The sequence below is a fragment of the Aptenodytes patagonicus genome, chromosome Z, assembly GCF_965638725.1.
Source record: "Aptenodytes patagonicus chromosome Z, bAptPat1.pri.cur, whole genome shotgun sequence".
NCBI lineage: Eukaryota > Metazoa > Chordata > Aves > Sphenisciformes > Spheniscidae > Aptenodytes > Aptenodytes patagonicus.
This window is the reverse complement of record NC_134982.1, coordinates 38,118,468-38,141,269: the sequence shown is the minus strand read 5'-3', so window position 1 is coordinate 38,141,269 and position 22,802 is coordinate 38,118,468.

Below are 22,802 nucleotides of genomic sequence, written 5' to 3'. Positions count from 1 at the left end.
TGTCTGCAATGAAGTGAGGAACCACAGATCTGCCTCTTGAAAAGAATGTGGCAGCCAGTTTACTTTTCTCCTCATTTCTCTTTGCTTTTAAGAAAGCAAAGTTTTGTATCCAGCTGCACAGTCCCAAGAACATGGAGATCAATATAGTTATTTTCATTTTTTCTATGGTTTGCCTAGCATACAATGGAAAAGGGTATTTTTCCAGACACTTACCACGAATGTGGTGCTTGTACATAATACCTATCTCATTTTATTTTTAAAAAGCCAACAAAATTGGGAAAATAAAAATAATTTTAAAAACCAAACCAAAACAAAAAGCTAGAACCCAGGAGATACTGTAACAGAAGTGTATGTGAATAGTTTGGTTTAGCCTTTCAGAACCTGGATGGAAATTAGAATAGAGCCTGGCTCGTACTCAGAACACCCACTCGACAAAAGAGGTTTACAACAGCCAAACAATCCGCCTAACAGCAAGAGGCATGTTGTAAAAGAGGAGTTTGTGTTATGTGACAGCCAAGCTTTTCAGCAAAACAGCTTTTAAATGAGGGCACATGCTAGAGAGGATTCCAAAGTATCTTTTCTCTGAGAGGTTAAACAACTTTTAAAGATATTAAAACAGTTTTAATTAAAAACATTAACATGCATTTCCCAAAGTAAAATTTATTTCATTTTAGGTACGTAAAAGGTGAAACAAATTAAAATCACTCACCTTCCTGAATCTGTTTATGTTGAGGTAAAATCACACGCAATCTAGATAAAATCACCAGGCAAGCATACAGACAAGTATACCGTGTCAAAAGACACTGATGATTACAGCACACGGTCTGCAGAAAGAGTGCTTTCCCTTTCTATGAGTAAATTACAACATAAAATTAATTGTAAAGCAGTACTCAGATACAACTGATGCTAAAAGAAGTCCTTAGAGCTAGTTAATACTGACATGACATCCTGCCAGGCTCTCCAGTGGTATTAAAACAGTGGATACAACAAGTAGTCTTTGAGGATTTGGCCCAACAGTTCTTCAGTAATACCTCCATTGAAAAGCTTCCTATTAAAATATTCTCTACCACACATCAGACATTAACCCTGTGCTTCAGTACAGTACAGCAAAGAAGTGTGATATTTCTCTTCTCTGGGCAAATGTTATATTAACGTGTAGTTGATACCTCACTTTGTCAGCTCTCCTGAGCTAACATACAAATGTCTGTTTACTACTGTTTACTCCCATTAGCCTTGAAAAGGGGGAAAGGAAAAAGACTCTTGTTTCTTTCATATCCTCAAAGAAAAGTTTGCTAATTTTCCCTTGGAGGACAAATAATGACATTCTGGGTAACACCACTGCACAAATGTTATTGAAGGCAACAACCAGGCATACAAAACCTTTATTGCTAGCAATTAAGTGTCATTGAGATTAACTTTGAAACTCAATACCTTGTAGAGGTGGTGATAAGAAATGGCCTTTTTTTACATTTTACACCGGACATCTAACCATTGAAGGTTATAGGGGCACTTGAACGGTTCACTATACAAAGGCACACAAAAAACATTTTGGACCAGAACAGCAGCTCCTGTTTAGTGAACTGTTAATATCAACTATTTTCAATTGCAAGGAAAGATCTACAGAGAGGTCAAGTAAAATGTCAGCGGTACGTCTCTCTACCCTTCAGTTCTGCACTTTTGAAGTATCAGCTTTAACTGTTCCTCTAAATTTTACTTCCATATTCATCTTTCATAGTTACACTTTTAATAATTTCTTTAACGTCAGCTGAAACCACTCAGGATCCACATTGGGATCATGGAGTTTGTGACAAAGAGGTGTGGGGGAGAAGCATTCTCTCTGCATGTGTGTGTGGGAGTCTGGAAGCCTGCACAACCCAAGGAAATCAGTGTTTCTGCTCAATCCTTTATGTATTCCAGAAACAGCAGCAGACACATTCTATCCTTTTTAATAGCAGTGAATAAAATTGCAAATGAATAGTCAGCACTGAAACAGCAGTGTAAGTGAGCTCAAATGTCAGACAGAGATTTACAAGCAGGGCTGCAGCCACTGCACAAACTCCTAATCTAGGTATTTAGCTACTAAAGAAGATTTCCATGGTGGAATGTGCAGGCAGGATAGGAGAGAGATTTAGAATATCAAGAGATTCAGACAGCTGAGATTATTCTGTAGAGCAGCGAGATATCTTTCTTTCCCCTCTCTCTATTTGTGCCAAGAATGCATAAGCTTTGCTAACACTGGGATTATTCCATTTAGACTACTGTTTCCTTCAGGTTAATGTAGTGTAGAGCTTGCAAGCCAAATCCTTTCAGGTAGGTTTCATGCTACATTTAATTATATTTGACAGTAATATAGAAATGCAAGGGTGAAGCCTACTTTATATTTGGAGTAACAGAAGAGCAGGACATAGAAAAAATCCATTTGAAGGAGATATTTTAAATTCTGATCCTCAAAATGAAAGGAAGAAGTACAGAAATGCAAAATAAAAATGAAAAACTTTTGATTCCAAGACAAGTAAATAATCCAAACAACTAAAACACAGGCACCCCCATTAAATTTCAGTGCAACAGAGATTTTCAATTACGAAGCTCACATGGGACTGGTAGAGTAATTTGTTAGAAACTTAAGACTGGCAGTTACATCTGTGATTTTTCCTGCTGGAGTTTTTCTTGCAAAAAAATTATGAGATACAAACATTCTTCCCTCACTTATTCATAAAAACAAAACACCACAAATACCATAGATATACAGGCAAACCTGTTTTGGGTTTACTTGGGCTGGGGTTTTTTAAATTTATTTGTGTACAGAGGAACATGTGTACACAAATTTTTCTTTAAAAATTAAGATATAGTCAACTTTGGTAAATACTAATGTTTCAGTTACATGAGTTTTCTCCTTAGTGATTCTAGACTGTTTTCAAAAACAGGTGCTGTGCACAATCTAAGATAATAATTTTAGAATACTCATGTACAAGGCTCAGTCAGGCAAGACCAGTACTGCTATAGGAAAGGTCTTCTGGTTATAATTACACTAATTTAAAACTGATCCATCAGGAAAGGAGATGTTTGCCTGCAGGGTTTGATTTTTTTTTTATTTTTCCCTCTCAATAGAAATTCACATTTTTCTTTTTCAGATAAAGAATTTGCATTGATTTCAATGAAACTGTCTAGCAGCACCCCGCCTCCACTATGGCCAAAGCAATCACTTAAGACAGAGTATAAGAACAGAGCAAATATAAGCCTATTTTCATCTCAGCTATGAAATCAGCTCTTTGATTCTGTGCCTTCCTATAGCTTAATTATGTACATTTTGAAGAAATATAGCCCTTTTTTTCCTTTTAATTTAACATCTATTGCTGTAATTTGAGGATCTCCAATTCTTGGATTGGAAGGGATAGTAACCAACTCTTCTCTGTTCATGTGCTCTCCATTCCATTCATGATTTCATTAACTTCATCAGCCTTTCAGAGGAATGAGCAGAGGTACAACCTACAACTCCCCACCTCCTCACCAAAAAAAACCCCTCAAAATATGTTGCCACGGCCTTTCTTAGTGGTTGATAGGTTCTAACAGGGTTTTTTCATTGCACAAACTGTGATTGGTCATTTTGCTATATCTGCATGCCTCGTTATCTTACACTGCAGGACACTTACTTCTCATTGGGAAGAATAAAACCAAAAGCTGTAACAATGAACTCAAGTGCCAGCATCACAAACCAATTCCTGTGCACAGAATAGCCAAAAGGTATACTCCCTCAAAATCTTCCAACATGGAGTGACTTAATGATCATGTTTCTTCCCATTTTACAATTACAACAGCAATTTACCAGCATCCCAGGTGCCCTTCTCCTCATGCATTTTCTTCTTCATCTGTAATTTAAACCACAGAAACACAGGTTTTGAAAAGTTTCTGCCCCTCCAGATGTTGCTTTCTTACCTTTTTCTTACTCCTGCTCTCTTTCTTTCTTACTCCCCCACCTTACTCCTTGTAATTATTAGAAGCAAAGACAAAAGGAGTTGAGCTCTCCTGAACATGTCCCCTTTTTCCCTCTATGTGTACTTGGCTGCATGTAATTTTTTCCCCCGTCAACCACCAGAAAAAACACACAGGGAACGCCAGCCATCTGTCTGAATGGAGAGCTAAGAAGTACTAGGGTGGGTACACACTTCAAGCACACAGTGCTGAGGAATTTTTAAGGGATATCTTTATGTACATCACAGCTCTCAGCTAGGGATACAAAACCCTTAGTTAGGGATACAGGAAGGGAGAGGTCAGAAGAAGGAGAACAGACATTATGATGCATAAAGACATCCACCTTTCCCAGAGGTTCCCTTTCAAATTGTGCTTTCTGACTCAGCTGAAAAAAATCAGAATGAAGATAATAAGCTAGCTCCCTGAAAATCTTTTCTACTTCACTTTAAGACACCTTTATTTATGAAATGAAACATTATCTTCAGTTGCACTAAGTATGCCAGGTATTTTAAGCTGTCTATACCTTTTGATCATTCTAAAAATTGAGGGAGAGTCATGTATTTCAGATCACCTTATTATCACCACAAGAGCTTTTCTCTTTCATTATTCCATGTGCCTTCGAAACCAAATCTATCAGAAGGGTGTGACACCACAATCTATCAGACATTCTTCATACAAATAGTATTCCTCAGAAAATCCTGCAAAAGCCGGCACACACACACACACACCAAAATATGGGATTTCCACAAGGTTGTATGCTTGTGCCATTCTTATTTATGCCTGATGTGAGAAAGGTAGGTATCTAAAAACGGTATACATGGTTTTGAGAGCACATACTGCTAAGGCATTAGCAATAAGCATTAGCAGATGCCTTAGACTTATTGAGAACAATCTATAGGTTTGCCTGGACATGCAGAGTGGTCAGGCAGAATGAGGATGTAGAGGCATCGCCTACAAGAATACTTTGCAACTGTTGGCCAACTGAAAGCACAAGTGGCTTCCAAGCTGGGACTACAAATTGCACCACAGCGTGTTCCTCACTTTGGAAAAACATACCTACAGTAGGAGGACACAAGAAGAACATAATGAATGCAACAGGAGCACTGACAGATAGTTTCCAGTGGCTTCTGCCAGTTCCAAGAAAACAGAGTTAAAGTTATGTGCTCGTATACCTAACTCTTCGGTTCCTCATCAAGCATTTGCTGAACTCATTATCCTGGGAAATCACATGGTATTAACCCGTAGCCTTAAACTTTTTCATTTATGCAAAGTTTTAGTTAAATTTACAGTTATTAAGTGTAAGTGTACAAAAATACACTTTTTCATCAAGAATCAAATGAATTTTCAAGGCAATTCTTTGCTGTGTAGGGAACAAGGTGTCAAGACACAAAGGGCAGAACTTCACTGGAAAGGTGAGTACTTTATACTTGAAGTTGTTCAAGTGAACAATTAAGCAACATACAATAAACTTGTCTCTTCTTTATGAAGCTAAGCGTTAGAATTGTTTATTTTTGCTCTTTAAAGTTATTGTATATTTCCATATGCAGGAATGCAACTTCTGGACAAATCTATTGAAGTTGTTTGAACTATCAGTGGAAAGAAGTGATTTTTAAAAAACACTGTAGGTTTTCATGTATAAAAGAACTTCCATAAATTAGTGTTTTATATCTCAGTCTTTCTGGACACTTAGTGTCAGAGAAGATATATGGAGATGGCAAAACAGATGAAATGACTCAAAACAAAGAACTTGTAAATGATTGACTATGAAATGCTGCTGTATGTTTTTCCTTTACTATTGTGTATTAACTGTACATTTATGTAAGAGTCACATTATATCTAAGCATGAACAAAACTCTCTGGTGATTTCCATTGTGCCTATATGGTCCAAAATGACCATGCCTATATAGTAATTATTATTGAACGGTAGATCCCTTTTAAGAGTAGTGTATCACTTCACATACTGCTTTGCTCCCATTTAATCTCATTTTAAATACCTTTTCATATCAATGGTAATTTTCTCTCCTCTCATGGAATACAAATTCATTGTCAGATAGTTCACATTTTTAATGCAGATAGTCTTAGCATTTTTAATGAAAAGACTTATCCCATGCCTGGAAATTTCACTACTTGAGAAAAGAACTGAAGCTGATGAATGAGCATGCCATCTTGTCCTTTTACTTATTTGGAGAAGAACACTCATCATCCAGCCACAGAGGCTGAATACTGTTTTCCATAGTGAGACAAATACTTTGCCAACAAATACTTCTCTAGGTTCTCTAAGAATTATATGCCCTCTGAGACTTTAATTCCTCTGATTTCTCTGTGCTAGAGATAGTTCAAGCAGCAGTTCTGAAAACAAGATTCTCTCACTTTGCGTTACATATTTTTGTTTAAATTAACTTGCTACCATTCGTATGAAGAATATGTTGTTCTTTGCATTTCCATCCACTTATGTTTGGGCCTGCCTCAAATTTAGTGTGTTTTAATAGCTGTTTTTAATACAGTTTTGGAAAAAAATGTGATTAACTTACACATATAGCCCAGCTTGAAAACACACAAATGTAGATCCCAGAGGGCATTTCAGCAGGATTTAGGACTAACTAGAGAAGAAAGAAGGACAAAGCTTCAATTGTCAATCTTAATTGTAGACGAAACAGAAACACCACCTTTACACACTATTTCATTTCTTATTTTTTTCTTGAAGAACGTGAGATCATTTGCCCAATGTATTTCTTCATTAAGACATCACAATATCAGCTCATTGATCTGAACTGCTCAGATCATATTGCAAATCAATGTGAAGACTCAGTCCTGGAGTCTAGGTGTCATCACAACAGATCTAGTTCCTCTGCTCATTGGTCTAAAAGGCATGTGATTTAAACTTCACTTAATTTTATTTTTTTCTTAATCCATTCCCTGCCCTATGTATACTTACAAGTAGAACATAAAATTATGTAGAGGAGTCTCTTTCTCTGTCAGTCGCATACCTGATCCTACAAATAACACATTTTCCATAATGGAGTGATATACGTAGAAAAATGTGGGAAATTATGTATTCCAACTGTATCCACTGGTAGGATATGGGAAAACAATGCTGATTTTCCTTTCCTTAAAGGGGAGGTAAAAGTCACAGTCAAGGGAAGCTCCTCCAGCTTCTTCCTTTGAGAGATCCTCCTGTAGCTGTCATAATTCTGGTATTTCTCAGTTCTTCTAAACAGTCTTGGTGAGCATATCACTCTTAACATAGTCATCAAAATGACAACAGTAAGGCACAGACACAGTTGGTAGCATAGCAGTCAATTCAAGTTATTTTCCTATCATGAATGTCTTTATTACCAACTCTATTATTTATTTATTTCTTCCCACCCACCCCACCCCCCAGATGAGAAAGAATTCAAGTAAAAGTAAATGACCCGTTTTAGTACATAGCTTCTATTTTTCACAGAACAGAACTGGAACAAAACATTAAAATATTTCTGTGCAAAGCTATAGTGTTTTTTAAGGTATCTAAGTAGGACTGGTCAAAAACTGTCCACTGAAATTTCAAAGAAAAAGGAAAATACTTTAAAGTAAAGCTTTTCAGAACATGCTTACAATTTGTTTGGACGTCTGAGTTTGGCTCAAACCCATACATTATCAGGTAAAAGTTTTCAATTTGCTTTCGCAAAAAGTAAGAACCCGGTCTCCAGTTCTTTCTTTTATCCAGGACACCTATCTGGAATTGGCTAGCCATATTTCAGGTTAGCCATTTATTACCATTTATCCCGTTTGCTGAGATACGACTGTACCAACTTTAACATAAAAATATGTAAGAATAAATATTTCTTCTTTAACAAATTAACAGAAATTTACTACTCAGAGGATAATTTTGCACCAAGTAAATGTATGGAAATCTGGCTGTTGTCTTTGATGAAAGAAGCTTCAGATAAACTGCATATGTTTATGCCATGCGCTGTAATGCCACCTCTAACAGCTGAGGTAAGAAGTTTTTCAACCAAATTGTTCAATATCAGCATTTCCCATCCTCCTACAGTGTACTTCCATATACACACACACACGCTTCCCAGAAGGGTGCCTGCCAGCCCCGTCTTCTGCATAGGAAAGTCCTCCCAAGCTTATCTCTGATTGCAAGCACTGTGAAAGAGTTAAATCCAAACACTCATTTTCTGTAAAATTCAACAGCTGTGATCCCTACAATAGTATTATTCACTTGGCACTTATTCACACACCATAACTGTGTACTGACAGTGATTCTACTGTTAGGCTATGAAATCCAGGCCAGCATGCTTAGTTGTTTATGTGTTATACCTTGTAGACCACAGTAAGAAGACCAAGAAGAAATTTTGGTCAAAGATGAAATCACAAAAGAAAGGGGAAGAAATTCTATACAATCTCTTCTTTTCCTAATGCAGAGAATATAGGGAAATCTAAAGAAAGGTCAGGTAAGTCAGGAAGAGAAGCTGTAAGACAAACAAAAAAGACTTATTTATCAATTTGTGTCATACTGTTCATGGAGCTTTCCTACAAAATGAACCCCAAAAACAAATAGCACTAAAAAAACCCCCAAAAACAAAAACAAAAAATAAAACCCAAAACTAAACTTGGACTCTATTCCAGAACAGGTAAATTGGACTTTGTTTATTTAACAGTTAGTAAAAACACATCCTATATTTAGGTATGGTTCATTAATGCTGTAGCAGCTAGGTAACTCTTGTGGTAAAGCAAGAGTTTAATTGCAAGTAATACATGAATAGCAATATATTGCAGTGTCAATGGAGTTAATGATTTACACAATCTTAAATCATGGCTCATGAGAGGGACCATCACAGACTGGAGAAATCGGCTAACAGGAATTTCATGCAATTTAACAAATGGAAGTGCGAAGACCTGCACCTGGAGAGGAATAATCCCATGCATCAGCGTATGCCAGAGAACGACTGGCTGGAAACCAGCTTTGCAGAAAAGGACATGGAGGTCCCGGTGGGCACTAAGTTAAACACAAGTCAGTAAAGTATCCTTGTGGCAAACAAGGCAAGTGGTGTCCTAAGCTCCATTAGGAGGAGTGTTGCCAGCAATCAAGGGAGGTGAACCTTCCCCTCTACTCAGCACTGATGAGGCCACACCTGGAGTATTGTGTCCAGCTCTGGATACAAGAGCGATATGGACATACTGAAGAGAGTCCAATGATGGGCCACTAAGATGATGAAGGGACTGGAGGAAAGGCTGAGAGAGCTGGGACTGCTCAGCCTGGAGAAGAAAAGGCTCATGGGGGATCTCATCCATGTATATAAATACCTGAAGGAAAGCTCTTTCCCATGAGGCCCAGTGACAAGACCAGAGGCAACAGGCACAAACTGAAACAGAAGAGGCTCTGTCTGAACATCAGGAAACCCTTTTTCACTGTGAGGGTGACTGAGCACTGGCACAGGTTGCCCAGAGAGGTTGTGGAATCTCCATCCTTGGAGATATGCAAAAGCCATCTGGACGTGGTCCTGAGTAAAAAGCTCTAGGTGACCTTGCTTGAGCAGGGGGGAGTTGGACAAGACGACCTCCAGAGGTCCCTTCGAACTTCAACCATTCTGTGACTCTGTGATTCTGTGATAATGGTTCAGCCAATTCAAAGTGACACAACAACAAAGCTATGCACTCAGTTCTCTGATGATAAGGTATGCCAACCTTATCCTAATACTAGGCAGCTTATGTATGAATATACCATTCCTGAACTGCAACTGAAAAACTCCAATTCATTGATACAATATTTATGGATCAAGATGTTTTGAGGAAGCCGACCAAATATCAACATTTTCTGAAAGAATTATCAAAGACTTTCAACTGGACCATGGAGGAAATACAAACAACATTCAGGGTGTTATTCACGTATTCATGTAGACCTATGTATTAGGCTAGTAAGGCTCATCTCTTGTGAAGCATCTCACTGTGCAAAAACATTAAGAAGTGCAAGAGAAGCTTGGTCCACCATAGATCTATCACTGTTATACCGGTAAAGAGGAAAAAAAGTCATAAAGGTATCTAATTCTCAGCATCTAAACCAATGAAAAGATTTTGAGAAGCGGGCCAATAAGGTAGTAGGATGAACTGATAGGTCAAAATTTTTAAGATAACTCTTAAAATGCATACCTTTGCCTACTGGCACTACAGGAGAAAATATGCCTTTGTTTTGCCCGGTCCCTTTCAGGCACAATATAGTCTTCTGATTTTTGTTAAAAGCTGGCAGTTGGTTCCACCACTTACACTGAGTCTCTGCCCATTGGCAGCAAGGCCATCTCTGACTTTGCCATTGGGGTTGATTTGAGAATAGCAACATTTTTTGACATTCATCTATGCTTTCACTCCTGGGACCTTTGATTAAAGCAAGCTATAAAAAAAAGTCTCAAAAAATAAATCATATGTATTAATTTCCATAAACACACAAAGCCAGTTGAGCCACAGATAAAATGACCATTCGGCCACTATGTGTGTGTTCTGTTCAGCCCTTAATTTCTAATGCCAGCTTCTGTAAATTCCCCTTGGCCCTTCAGCTCTCATCCGTGCATGACAGCTGAATTATAGTGTTCTCCAGGAAGGAACACTGGGAAGGGAACGACTAGGAGATAAATCAGCTTCATAATTAAGCAGTTTATTCAGCAGTTTCTTTAACTTAATCTGGCACTGAGAAAGTCACCATTAATTCAATAGGCTTAATACTTTCTGGGAACTGTGTAAAACTCATTAGCAGATATCACATCATATTTATACCAAACAGTGTAGTTAAAATGAAGCAGATGTAGTTAAAATATAGCAGATGAAACATACCCCAACAGAAGAACAGTAGCCATAAGCTATGATGGGTTAGAATGGTCGTTGGTCTATTAAATTTGCCATAAATCTCATCTGGCAGAGTTTCAAATGCTGAACAAATGTAGCTACCTTAAGTTGTACCTGAATTGCATTGTGTATGTTACAGGTATATCTTACAGCTCATCACCAGTGATCTAAAGCAATAACACTATTTAATGCATGCAATCAGCATCATTCAAACTAAAGAAATACCCAATCTCAGTATTAGCTTAAACCTCCACTGATATTTAGACTGTATCCCACAATAGTGGATGTCTGCAACTACAAAAGCTAGTGTACTTTTTAAATGCTACCCGACATACATATTTTACCTACCAGACAAAATAAGTTCTTCACATCCATAAGCAGTCGAAGGGATTTTGTTCTCTAGTTAAGAGATCCTATATGTGTGATTTTGTCACTATCAGTATTACTTGTGAATTGTTAACCAAAGTGTTTGCATACATACATGCTCCTTTCCATTTTAAAAGTACTAGAAGTACCAAAGCCACCTTCCCCTGCCAGAGGATGTCTTAAGAGTTTAGAGACATTTGTTGTAATATCATATATTTAGAGCACTGACGAGACCACTTAACTCATTTTTGGCATCTGTACTTCAAAACAGATATGGAAAATTTGAAAAAGATTCTGAACGAATTGCAAAAATAATGTAAGGAATTAAGGAAACATTTTGCCTCATGAAAAATGCTTTCAGAAACTTAGTTTAATAAGTGAAATAAAAATAGGTTGTTTAACTTCAATTATAAATGTCTGCCTAAGTTTCAATAGTAGATAGCTCTCTCAACTGACAATCAAAGTCATAACTTTATCTAATACCCATAAACAGAAGCCTGGCCATTGTGGACTGGAAGTTACCAGAGAATATTCATTGTTATTTTATAAATCTAATTGATTATTATAATTTATTACCTAAGTATGTAACATAGTGAATAATTTTTAAAAATTATTTTGAGATTATCACTTTTAATTACTATAACTTCAAAATATTTGATTTTAATTTTTATTATAAGTAACTGACGTTTCAAAACAAAAGGCTGTTGTAAAACAGAACAATCACATTTGTTCTGAAAAATTTGAAATATGCTTAGAACTTGATCAAAAATTCACAGAAACTGAGTTTTTCTTGTTTCAGTTTTGATGAATCTGCATTTTCTCACAAGAAAAAAAAGCACCATATATACTGTTCAAAAATTCCCAAACAGTTATAACCATGACCACCCAAAATGAGAAAACATGATGCTTTCTGGTGATAAGCATCTGAAAAAGACATTCAGAAGCAAAGTTTGCTTTCCTGCAAGGCAGAAACAAGACTAAAGCATCAGCTCAGCAATTACTCCCCTGGCTGGGCCACATCACTGAACTCTACGGTGCTTACAATACGGAAGAAAATTCTCCATTGACAGAAACATCTGAGCATACTCAAGCATGCTTTATATCAATATTACCTCATGGCTGCACTCCAGAGCTAAAAGGTTTTGTCCATCAGAGCATAACTGTGAGTAACTCTGAATGACAGGCTTCTGCAGTATTTTAGCTAAATGTGTTAGAAATCTATCACGGTAGTCTGGTTTTGTCTCTCACAATTGCTACAGAATTGATGGAGAAAGAAGAGGAAGTGCCTGATGAGACACAATTGCCCTGGGTGACTGATACTTTTAACAGTAAGAGGTAATTCTCTGCCTGGAGCTGTGCCTCCAGCTGAAGAAAGCATTGTTCCATGCATTAACAGTCAGTCATTACAGCTTTAGTCTAGCTAACCAAGTTGGAATAGCCATTAAGTTTTCAGAAAGGCTTAAACGCAGTCTCTAGATATCCACCAGACATTCTGGGTATTTTACCTCAATTTCTATTTCATGCAAAAAACCCTCAACATTATCATATCTTTCCTATGACTGTTGTCCATCCTGCCTATGAAATGTGTGGGCAGATCTCTGCTACATTTTACACATAGAAATGTCTGTAATGCTTCACACAAAAGCCAATGTCAGCAGAAGCATCCTGTTCCATTTCCAATGTAGGTGGATGCAACAAACCAGATCTTAGTACTGGTCACCCCAAGTCTTCCAAAATTACATTCCAGGTCTCCAGGAGTGATGATGTACAATTATTATGAGATTCTTTTTTTATTTGCTCACCTTTGTTGAAATCACTGGAATTCACAAATTCAATATTTTCTCCATAATCAGAACAACTGGAAACTGTTTTTTTCCAAGGGGAAGGTGAGACTCTCACATTCACACACTTCCACAAGGGGGAGCTTAAAAAAAAAAAAAAAGGAAAAGAGCACCACCAAATCCCAAGAGAATTGTGACAAAAATCATGATAACTGGCAATACTGCTGTATTTTCAGAAAGACAGATTATCTCTTTATTGTTTGTATCATGACTACATACCGTTAAACAGATATCGCTATCCAAAGAACAGGTAGATAATGTCTTTCTTATATAAAAAGCAGAAGAAAAATTCCAAAGCTTTGAATGTTTGTGTCTTTCCTGCCCTTGAGGTCATTAAAGGAACATATCCATATAAACTAAAAACAAACCAAAATTCACATAGTTTCAGACAGAGAATTATCAGAGATGTTTTCTAAGTTATTCTGTTATAATGCCATAAATAACAATAATTCTTTTCACTAATGCTGCATTATCACTAGCAGATGATGTAATCATTAATTCTTCCTTCCTCTCCAAATGCCTTGTGCTGAAGTCATTATCATTTTTTTAAACCATGACCTCATTTTATTTTCCTTCCTGGGAGGACTGCATGGAGACTACCAGTAATCCATCTACCCCATGTGAAAAATCTACATGAAACAAACATTAAAATTACGCTATCAAGCTTTCAAGTCAGAGATATATCAAAACTAAGACTCCTACAATCTTAATTATGCTTCCTAATATATATATATATTCATATAGAAAAGACCACACTACAGTCTTTAGCTTTATGCATTTAACTTGTGCTTTCTAAAAATCCTAAACTACAGCATCATGTATGACCATGCACGGTCCCATACATGTGAAATAACAGGAGCCCAGAGAGAGCACTTCTATAAACAGGATGTGCTATTTATACAGAAGATGCTATGTAAACTGTGGTTTCACTTCCTGGAACTTCAAAGAAATTCCAAAAAAGGTGACAAAGATAAATGTAAATTCCATTTCTTCATCTCTGTGCCCAGACCCAACTAGAATTGCCAGTTCTATTGTAAAACTTGCTATTTTGAAGTTACAGCCCAGACCAGCCTTGGTCTATATGGCCAATGACAGCAAAACTGCCATACTGGGCACCTTCTCAGCACTTACTTTACTCTGACCTGTGCAGATAAAAACGTGCTAACATACCTTTGATACTATCCCTGTTGATTAGGTGCAAATCTGTGTGGGTATGCTTACAACTGAAGTGTAACTATAACATAATAACAATGAAATAACATAATAACATGTAAGACAGCAGTCATAAAACTGCATGAAGATTTAAGAAAAGGTAATTTTTAAATTAATTTTCTGGTTTAAGTATCGAATTCCTCTATGTTAGTCATATAACCAAGTATCCGTGGTGCTTGTGTAGAATTAAAAACCCTTAATGGCTTGGGTTGACAATTCACCATCACTCAATCTTCTCATTTCACAGGTCTCATCCACCTCTGCCGGTATTGTCACACACCATTCACACACACCAACACTGCAGGCAGAGCAAGCAAGAAGCCATAAGGTAATCAATTTCAGTAAGAGATCAAATTCTGCTCCCAGTGTAGCTGTGTAGGAGAAGAATATAGCTCGGTTTTTTTCTTTAGCCTTTAATTCCTGTAAATGTCCTTGATTTTCTTTAAAAACCTTATGCGTAACAAACTGTAAAAGATCAATGTATTACTTACAATAAATGGCCCTCCACACCTTTGGTGTGATTGTTTGTTCCCATGTTTGTGTGAGCCATGTGTAAGCTGCTCTGTGAGTTCAAGTTTTGGGGAGTGCTTCCTTTGCTGGTTGTTTTGGAGGGTGAGGCAGGTAGGTTGGCTACAGACCAGCTGAAGCTTCTAGGAATGATTTTAAGAGTTTCTAACACATCTTGGAAGCTTGCAAGGGAACTATACATTGAAGGCTGACTACAGCGATCACCTACTCTCAAGAATACATGTGCACATCTATTTTGCTTTTACTTTACCCTTAACTAAAAATGCTGCTACCACCACTGCAGAGATGCTATGGATGTCAAACATACAGACAGATTCAAACAATTGTTAGTCATATTCATAAGATAATTCACCAGTAAGGGACACAGAGATTCATAGCCACAAAGTGCTAGAAGCCTTATAGTGAAAAATATCATTGCATACTCGCATTGCATGCCTAAAATCTCTTGGCACTCATTATTGCCTAATGTCAGAGATCAAAACTCTGGGTTTCATGGATTGTTGTTTTCACCAGTCTTTAGATTCTCATGTCCTAGTGAGATAGCACCCTGACTGAAAGTCTACTCTCACTCAAATTGTTGAGTATTTTGTCATAAATATTCATGGGATCAGGATGTCACACAAACTAATCAGCCAAAAACAACACACAAAAAAAGGAGAAATTAAAATCTTGAATGTGTTGTTGCAGAATATATACGATTTACAATTTTCTGTTAAGATAATTCAGTTTTAAGGGTGATTCATAACTGATGAAGCCATTGGCTGTTCTTTCTCTCAGCACAAATTCTTCTGAGTTGTAATGGGTTTTTTTAAGTGTTTTTTCTTTCATAGTTATTTCCAAGTTTGAGAATTACTACATCAAGATGGTGACCTCCTCATGCAGTCAGGATTCTGTTGTGCTTTCCACTGCACATACACACAGTAGAGGTCAGAAAGCCAACCTCTTTTTTAAGTACCAACCTGATTTTACAGATGGAGAAATGACAGAACAAAGAAGCCTAAGCTGCATAGAAAGTCTCTGTTAGAGATAAGAATGGACTTTCATTTCCATTGTGGTCCCAGGATTTTAAACAATAAAACCACTATCTTCAACTATACATTTTCCTTTAATATCAACTTACATATTTTAGTAGGCTTTTACATCCCCCCCTGAAATTGTACTTCATCTCAAAATGTATGATTTTTTTTCTTCAAAAACAGATCGTTTAAAAAATGTGTGGCCGGTGACTGTATACATGAGGAATTCTATAATGTTTTTGGTATTTTGGTATTTTAAAAGTACACAACATCGAATTTGTTCAAGTGACAGTGAAAACAGCATCACAAAGTTTTTACCTCAAGGACCACATCAAGTTTACGAACTTTATAGTCAAGAAGATCATTATTCTGTCACTACTATTTTTGAAAACCAAGATGCTCATTAGTATGCTCTATTCTGTCATGTTACTTTTATAATTCCACTGGGCTAACCATGAAAGGTGAGACTCCTCAACAGCTTAGAAGAATACCACACCATTTCTATTTAGGCTACTTAGCTTTGAACACTTAAGTGTCATACCCTAGACATGGAAACGTTACAATTAACCAACTTTCTAACACTTCTCACTGAAGCAGAGCACTTTAAATTCATTCTAGACGTATTTTGAATTGGTGTGGGACAGAAGGGGTGCAGGACTGAAAGGAAGAATAGCTGTAACAATAATCCTAGGTATTAGGATAATTCTCCATGTTTAAATATTTCAGTTACTTGGATGAAAAACATATTAAAATAAGAGTAAAATAAAATGATAATTAAAAAAAAAAAAAACACCTTAACAAACACATTCCAGAATGAGGATGTTGAAAAACTGAAATCAATACAATGTGATCTACAATGCAATCTCAATCCAGTCTGAAATTACAGCAGTTCATCTTACTAGTGGTTGCTAAATTGAGGAAAATGCAAAGCGAGACTGAGATCCAAGAGAGCCTACTGCTGGTGTTCTCAAAAAGCTTGCTTCTCAAGTACCTGAATGCTTCTTTCTGCTTTTGTACCCTCCTGGCTGGCAGGCAAGGAAGCCCACAGCTTAGTACGCTAACTGTGGCCATTAATATGACTTTGCTCATCAACATCTGCTGCAAATAAACTTTACAGGTTACCAGCCAACAGGTGTTCTTAATCTACCACTTATACAGACAAAGTGACACCTATCCAACTAACACCAGCCTGCCCCAGCTCTCCACACTTTGCATAGGTGACGTGAAATACAGGGATGGTGTGCACATATGATGAGCACAGTGGGACTTCAACCATGTCGTGTCATTGCATGTAATGAAACAAGGAGAATTACAGTTGAGTTAGTCAAAGATACTATCAATTTTTTGGCAGATAATGTCACACACACTATTTACCATTGTATCATCACAGCATGAAAGGGTTAGCTCAACTCTGTCTTAGCACTTGAAAATGACAGCTTACTTCTTTTCATCCTTTGTGCACTCCCCATAAATGTTATTTTTAGATGGTATTGGTATTTACATTGGGATTTGACAGAAAGCCTCTACCTTTGAGGTAATTATTCAAAAATAAAAACAAGATGTTTAAATTGTGATGGACTGTACTGCAAAGATGAATGTCTCAAGACAGAACTAACATTTTACATTTGTAGGATACATTTTGGCTAATGTTCTCCTGAAAGCTTTGCAAAATCAAAGGGCCACACTCTGTACTTAGCCTAGGAAAATCTCTGGTCATAAGCTAAGACCCAACACAGACTGGGTCTGGCCACAGTTTCACGAATCAGGAAATCAGGTCACTCAAAACTTAGAATTGTTGATGCATTCTTAACCTGTGACTTTGTGAGAATTCATTAAGATGCAGTCTTTAGTTAGACTATGTGCTTATCCACAGGTTACTTGCCTCATTCACTACACTGTCAAACAGCCCCAGAAGCAACTTTGTCTATAACTAGCCTCTACACCTATGTGACCAAATGAGAACATCACAGTGGACTTAGAAAACTGTGGGTATTACCAGGGGAGCTAAATCTCTAAAAAAAATCAAGATTCAGATCTGCTAATATCCCTGATCACTAGCCTATTTCACACATTTTGCTCAAACTTTCAACAAATTTGAAGTGAAATATGGACTTTATCTAGAAAGTCACTGTCAGCACAGTTTAAAACAACCTGCCTTACTCTTACACTGTTGTGGATAAGGCTATCACAAAAATGATGGAGCAACCTTAGCAGGTGGATTGCTGTTGATAAACATGCAGGAGGCATATAAATTCTCTCTTCACAGGAAAGAGCTGAGTATGATCAGAATAACTCTGGACAACAATAATAAACTGTCAAAATGTAGCCTTTCTAGACCACTGCCTTGTGCTATAAAAAGAAGAGGACCTTACAGAGGCAAGATATTAAAGTGAAAAGCACTGCTTGGGAAAAAGAGTGGAGACAAGAGAACCCATTGATTCACAGGGAAGTTCAAACCCTCAGGGCTTATTTGTTTTCAGTAAGGAACTAGGTTTTCCTACTCAGTAAATCTGGTGGAGACCCAATTCTGAGTATCAAAACAGTGGAGCTAATACTGAAATGCATTCCAGCATGTAAGTTACTGAGTCTGGTTTTAATTGCCACATGTGCTATCCATTATCACCTAGCTGCTCATACTCTCGTATTCACGCTAGAATCAGTTTTCTCAAAACCAGTAACTGTTTACAGTGGAATAGATTTGAAATAATATTAAAACTTTTCAGAATTAGATATAGAATTTTTAAATTGAGCTTTCAACAGCTTTCCTTGAAAAGAGAAGATTTCTACGTTTTATACTTAACAGAACCTTTTAAGAACTGTGGTTGGAGGATATAACTAAACCAGGAAGCAAGACTATGCTCAGCTACTTTCTGAAAGGTATGCAGAGGGTGACAGGTGTATATGAACTGATAAAATTACTTCTTCAGGGCTACTAAGGTCATCGTTACTTTTTACAGGGGAATTTCAGGATGACAAATGACTTCTGGTTTCTCTACCCATCTGACTTCAAAAATTTTAACATGGATTGCAATGATGAAAACCCAGTAAGATGTATCTAAATGGAATATGAAGTGTCTAAATATGTTTTGCCTTGTGTTGCAAGGGTGAGCTACATCAGTAGACTTGAAAAATGTTTCACATCTGTGCACAGCCTATTTGTTCACACCATCATTCTCCCTCATCCACATCTCAGTTATGCCTGGATTATAATTCAGCACTTCAGGAAGTAATGGAAAGGCTGATCACAGGGAATGTAGATTAGATGTCAGTGTAGTTAGCTCCTTGAAAATAAAATTTTTAACAGGGGTCTGGTAGCAGATCTGATGGGACTCCCAAATGTTATGTCACATCGTGACCTTCCTTTGATGTCTCATGGCATGTCCGAGAGATGTATTTCAGCAATGACATTCAGAATATTTCAGATTAATCTTGCCCTTCATGATAGGATTATAGGGCAGAAGAAGGGCCTTCTGTAAGACCCAGCTTTGCAAAAAAAAGTGGAAAAGAGATAAGTGAACCCCTGTGCTGGTTTTGGCTGGGATAGAGTTCACTTTCTTCATAGTAGCTAGTATGGGGCTATGTTTTGGATTTGTGCTGGAAACAGTGTTGATAATACAGAGATGTTTTAGTTACTGCTGAGCAGTAACAGAGTCACGGCCTTTTCTGCTTCTCGCACCACCCCACCAGCGAGTAGGCTGGGGGTGCACAAGAAGCTGGGAGGGGGCACAGCCAGGACAGCTGACCCCAACTGACCAGAGGGATAGTCCAGACCATGTGACGTCATGCTCACCATATAAATCTGGGGGAAGGAGAAGGAAGGGGGGGACGTTTGGAGTTACAACATTTTGTCTTCCCAAGTAACCGTTACGCGTGATGGAGCCCTGCTTTCCTGGAGATGGCTGAACACCTGCCTGCCCATGGGAAGTGGTGAATGAATTCCTCGTTTTGCTTTGCTTGCGCGTGTGGCTTTTGCTTTCCCTATTAAACTGTCTTTATCGCAACCCACGAGTTTTCTCACTTTTACTCTTCCAATTCTCTCCCCGATCCCACTGGGGGGGAGTGAGCGAGCAGCTGTGTGGTGCTTAGTTGCCAGCTGGGGTTAAACCATGACAATCCCATTGAAGCTACATGGGCTGTCAGGATGAAATTCTGCACCTCCTGTGCAGCACCAGTGTCAGCCTCACCAGTGGTAGCACAGGCAAAACTGAAAGTAGAAAAATTTTTACATCAATTTGATTTCTCTGTGGTGACAGCTTCCTTTTTAATTAAATCTTAGTTTCATTTGTCCAGTCACAGGACTGAGAAAACAAACTCAAACTTTTAAATTAACAAATGAAAAGAAGCTAGAGGTAGTTGTTCGAAAGTCTCAAAGTATTAATATTACAGAAACTTACACGGAGCCAATAGAAAAATCCCCACCTAAAACCAAAGAAAACAGGTTTTACTTAAAATATTTTCTTGTGGTTTAAAGAAATGTTTACAGGTATAATTGATATACCAGATAGACAAAGCTTGTTGCAGTACAGTAAGCAAATACAGAATTTCTTACAAGTAGAAAGGGGCCTATAACACACTTTATGTGGTGGTATAGTCGTGTATTGCAGGCAGAGTGTTTTTACTGAGTCCACCTAGTGATCAAGATTATGTCCTGCAATTTGGGTACTGTCCTTTAATGGTACCTTTACAGTTTAGAAACCCACTTACTCTAGTGCTTACTGTGAAACACCTACTTCTTGTTGGCAAACTTTACTATCCGTTTAGTTTGTTCTCCTGTACCACTGAACCCTATAATTCTGCCAGTAGCAGAGTTACCAGGAGATTACTTTAGCCTAGCCTTTCCTGGGCACTTACAGTCTGACCTTTCTACCCCCTGTCACCCATTCCCAACAGTGTGAGGATAAGGTTCCTGCAGCATTTGGTGGTGGGCTCTGAGCCCAGTGGCACTTCCAGGGGCCAGGTCCTACTCGAGAGAGATGTTTTCAAAGGTCAGCCAGGTCTGCAGACAAAGGTGCAACTTCATCAGCCTTTTAGCAGTTTTAAGGTAAGACCCATTCCTAAAAAGTGGGTACCAGTCTACTTCTAACATAGTTACGCCACCATATTCGCGTCTTATTTCAAAGACTAGAGATTACAAGACCTCTGGCTTCGATGAAGTTGGTCATCCACGCTTTTGCACTGAGTTAGGGTGCTCCTCTCAGCATAGCAATGTCCGAATCGACCCCTCTACAGCCTGCTTCAGCTGTTGTTCCTCCCGGCCCCAGCTGTCTCACTGAAGGACTGCTTGTTTCTCAGGTAAATGCTTCCACAAAACCTCTGTTCAGAGGTGTTGCTGTGTTGGGTACAACATTGCCACCTCTGAAGCTTTATACAGCCACTTTACTGAAGCACTTCATAATTTTAGGCCTCCGTATTTACGTGAAGGAAAAAGTCTGGAATATGAACATGAAGTCACTGTCCAGTACGCAAAAACCACAGGGGGAATAAGCTATTAACCTTTACTATACTTTTCAGATTTGAAGGGTTTTTTTCTTTAAAAAAGGTCAAACATAAAGTGTCACCTGAGCACTACCACAGTATATATAATGATAGATCATAAATATATTATTTTCTCACAATAAGTTATAACAAGGATAATGCCACGTGTTCTGTTAGCTTTTCTTAAACACTTATGATCAGAAAATAAAAAAGGTATTTTAAGATGGCAATTTGTTCCCAAAGTACTAGGGCTGTTCAAGCACAAGGATGCCTCAGTTCAAAGGAAAATCCATAAAATAATTACATGTGAATTTGGATGTTTTAAATGGACATGCTAAGACATGTGCAGCAAAAGCAATTAACTGCAAAGGGTATTTCTTTTACTCTCTTCTCTGCTTATATAGTTCCAAAGTAGCACAAATAGTAGTGTGTAGAAGGTAGACAATTTAATATAAGAGAGTATATTTATATTTACATGGTTGCTTCACTGGAGATTGAAAATATAAAAAATTACAGTATCAGTTTTTATATTTATGTAATATAAATTCATCACTTTTCACTTACTTATTTTATATGTATAAATGTAAGAAAATACTGTAGTCATTATAGGGCCTTATTTATATTTGGATACAGGAGCCACTAAAGGATGCAGAAACAATAGGTCACTTCTAAAATGGGTTCAACTGGAAGGAAAAAATGGTCTCAAAATTGAGATTTAATAGATTAAGAATTAGGGGACTTAATCTCAGTTCTTGAATTAACACATTTTCCTCTGCATCACTGGGTTCTCTCTACAGATGAGGAATCATTAAACAGCAGCTGGTCAGAGGTAATGGAAGTGTTAAACATTCTGCTGAGCAGTCTAAAATAAGCCTATAGTAATAATGTAGGGACAGGATTCCTTATGTATAGTCATGGCATTTTTTTTAAATGCTAGTGCTAGAACTAGCATTTCCCTATATTCCTTTATTAAAAACAACCCATGTTATAAATTACTCTGAGGCTAAATCTTAAATAGTTCATTTAGATACTTAGTATACTCCTTCTAAAAGCGAATTTTAAATTAGTCTTAAAAATTCCAAAAAGGAACAAATTTTCATTTTCAATAATCTGTTGAGATATTCTTTTCCTTACAAACATTTACATTAATCTTCTCAAAAAAGCTGAAATCTCATTGTTGTATATAATTTCAAATTTGTGTTTAGCTAACTAGAAAGACATAATAAATGCATATATTTTAGAGGCACTGATTTAGAAGCTGGAGAATCCATTTCTTACTACCAAATGGCTATCAGTTACTATTTGGTTGAAAAGTGTAATTCAATTTAAAAAGCCCTGTTGTTATTAGTTATAGATACTAGCTGTACACAGTAAATTATGGAGCTGATCAGAACTGTGCTCTACATATAAAACTAAATGCTTCATCAAAGATTGACTGTATTTGTTGCAGCTAGTGAAATGAACCACTTTTTAACATGTCCTATATGATTTTTTAATTTTGAGTGTAATTATTGATGAATATACCACCAGGACATGTGTAAATGACAGTTCTCTGGCACCATACCTACTA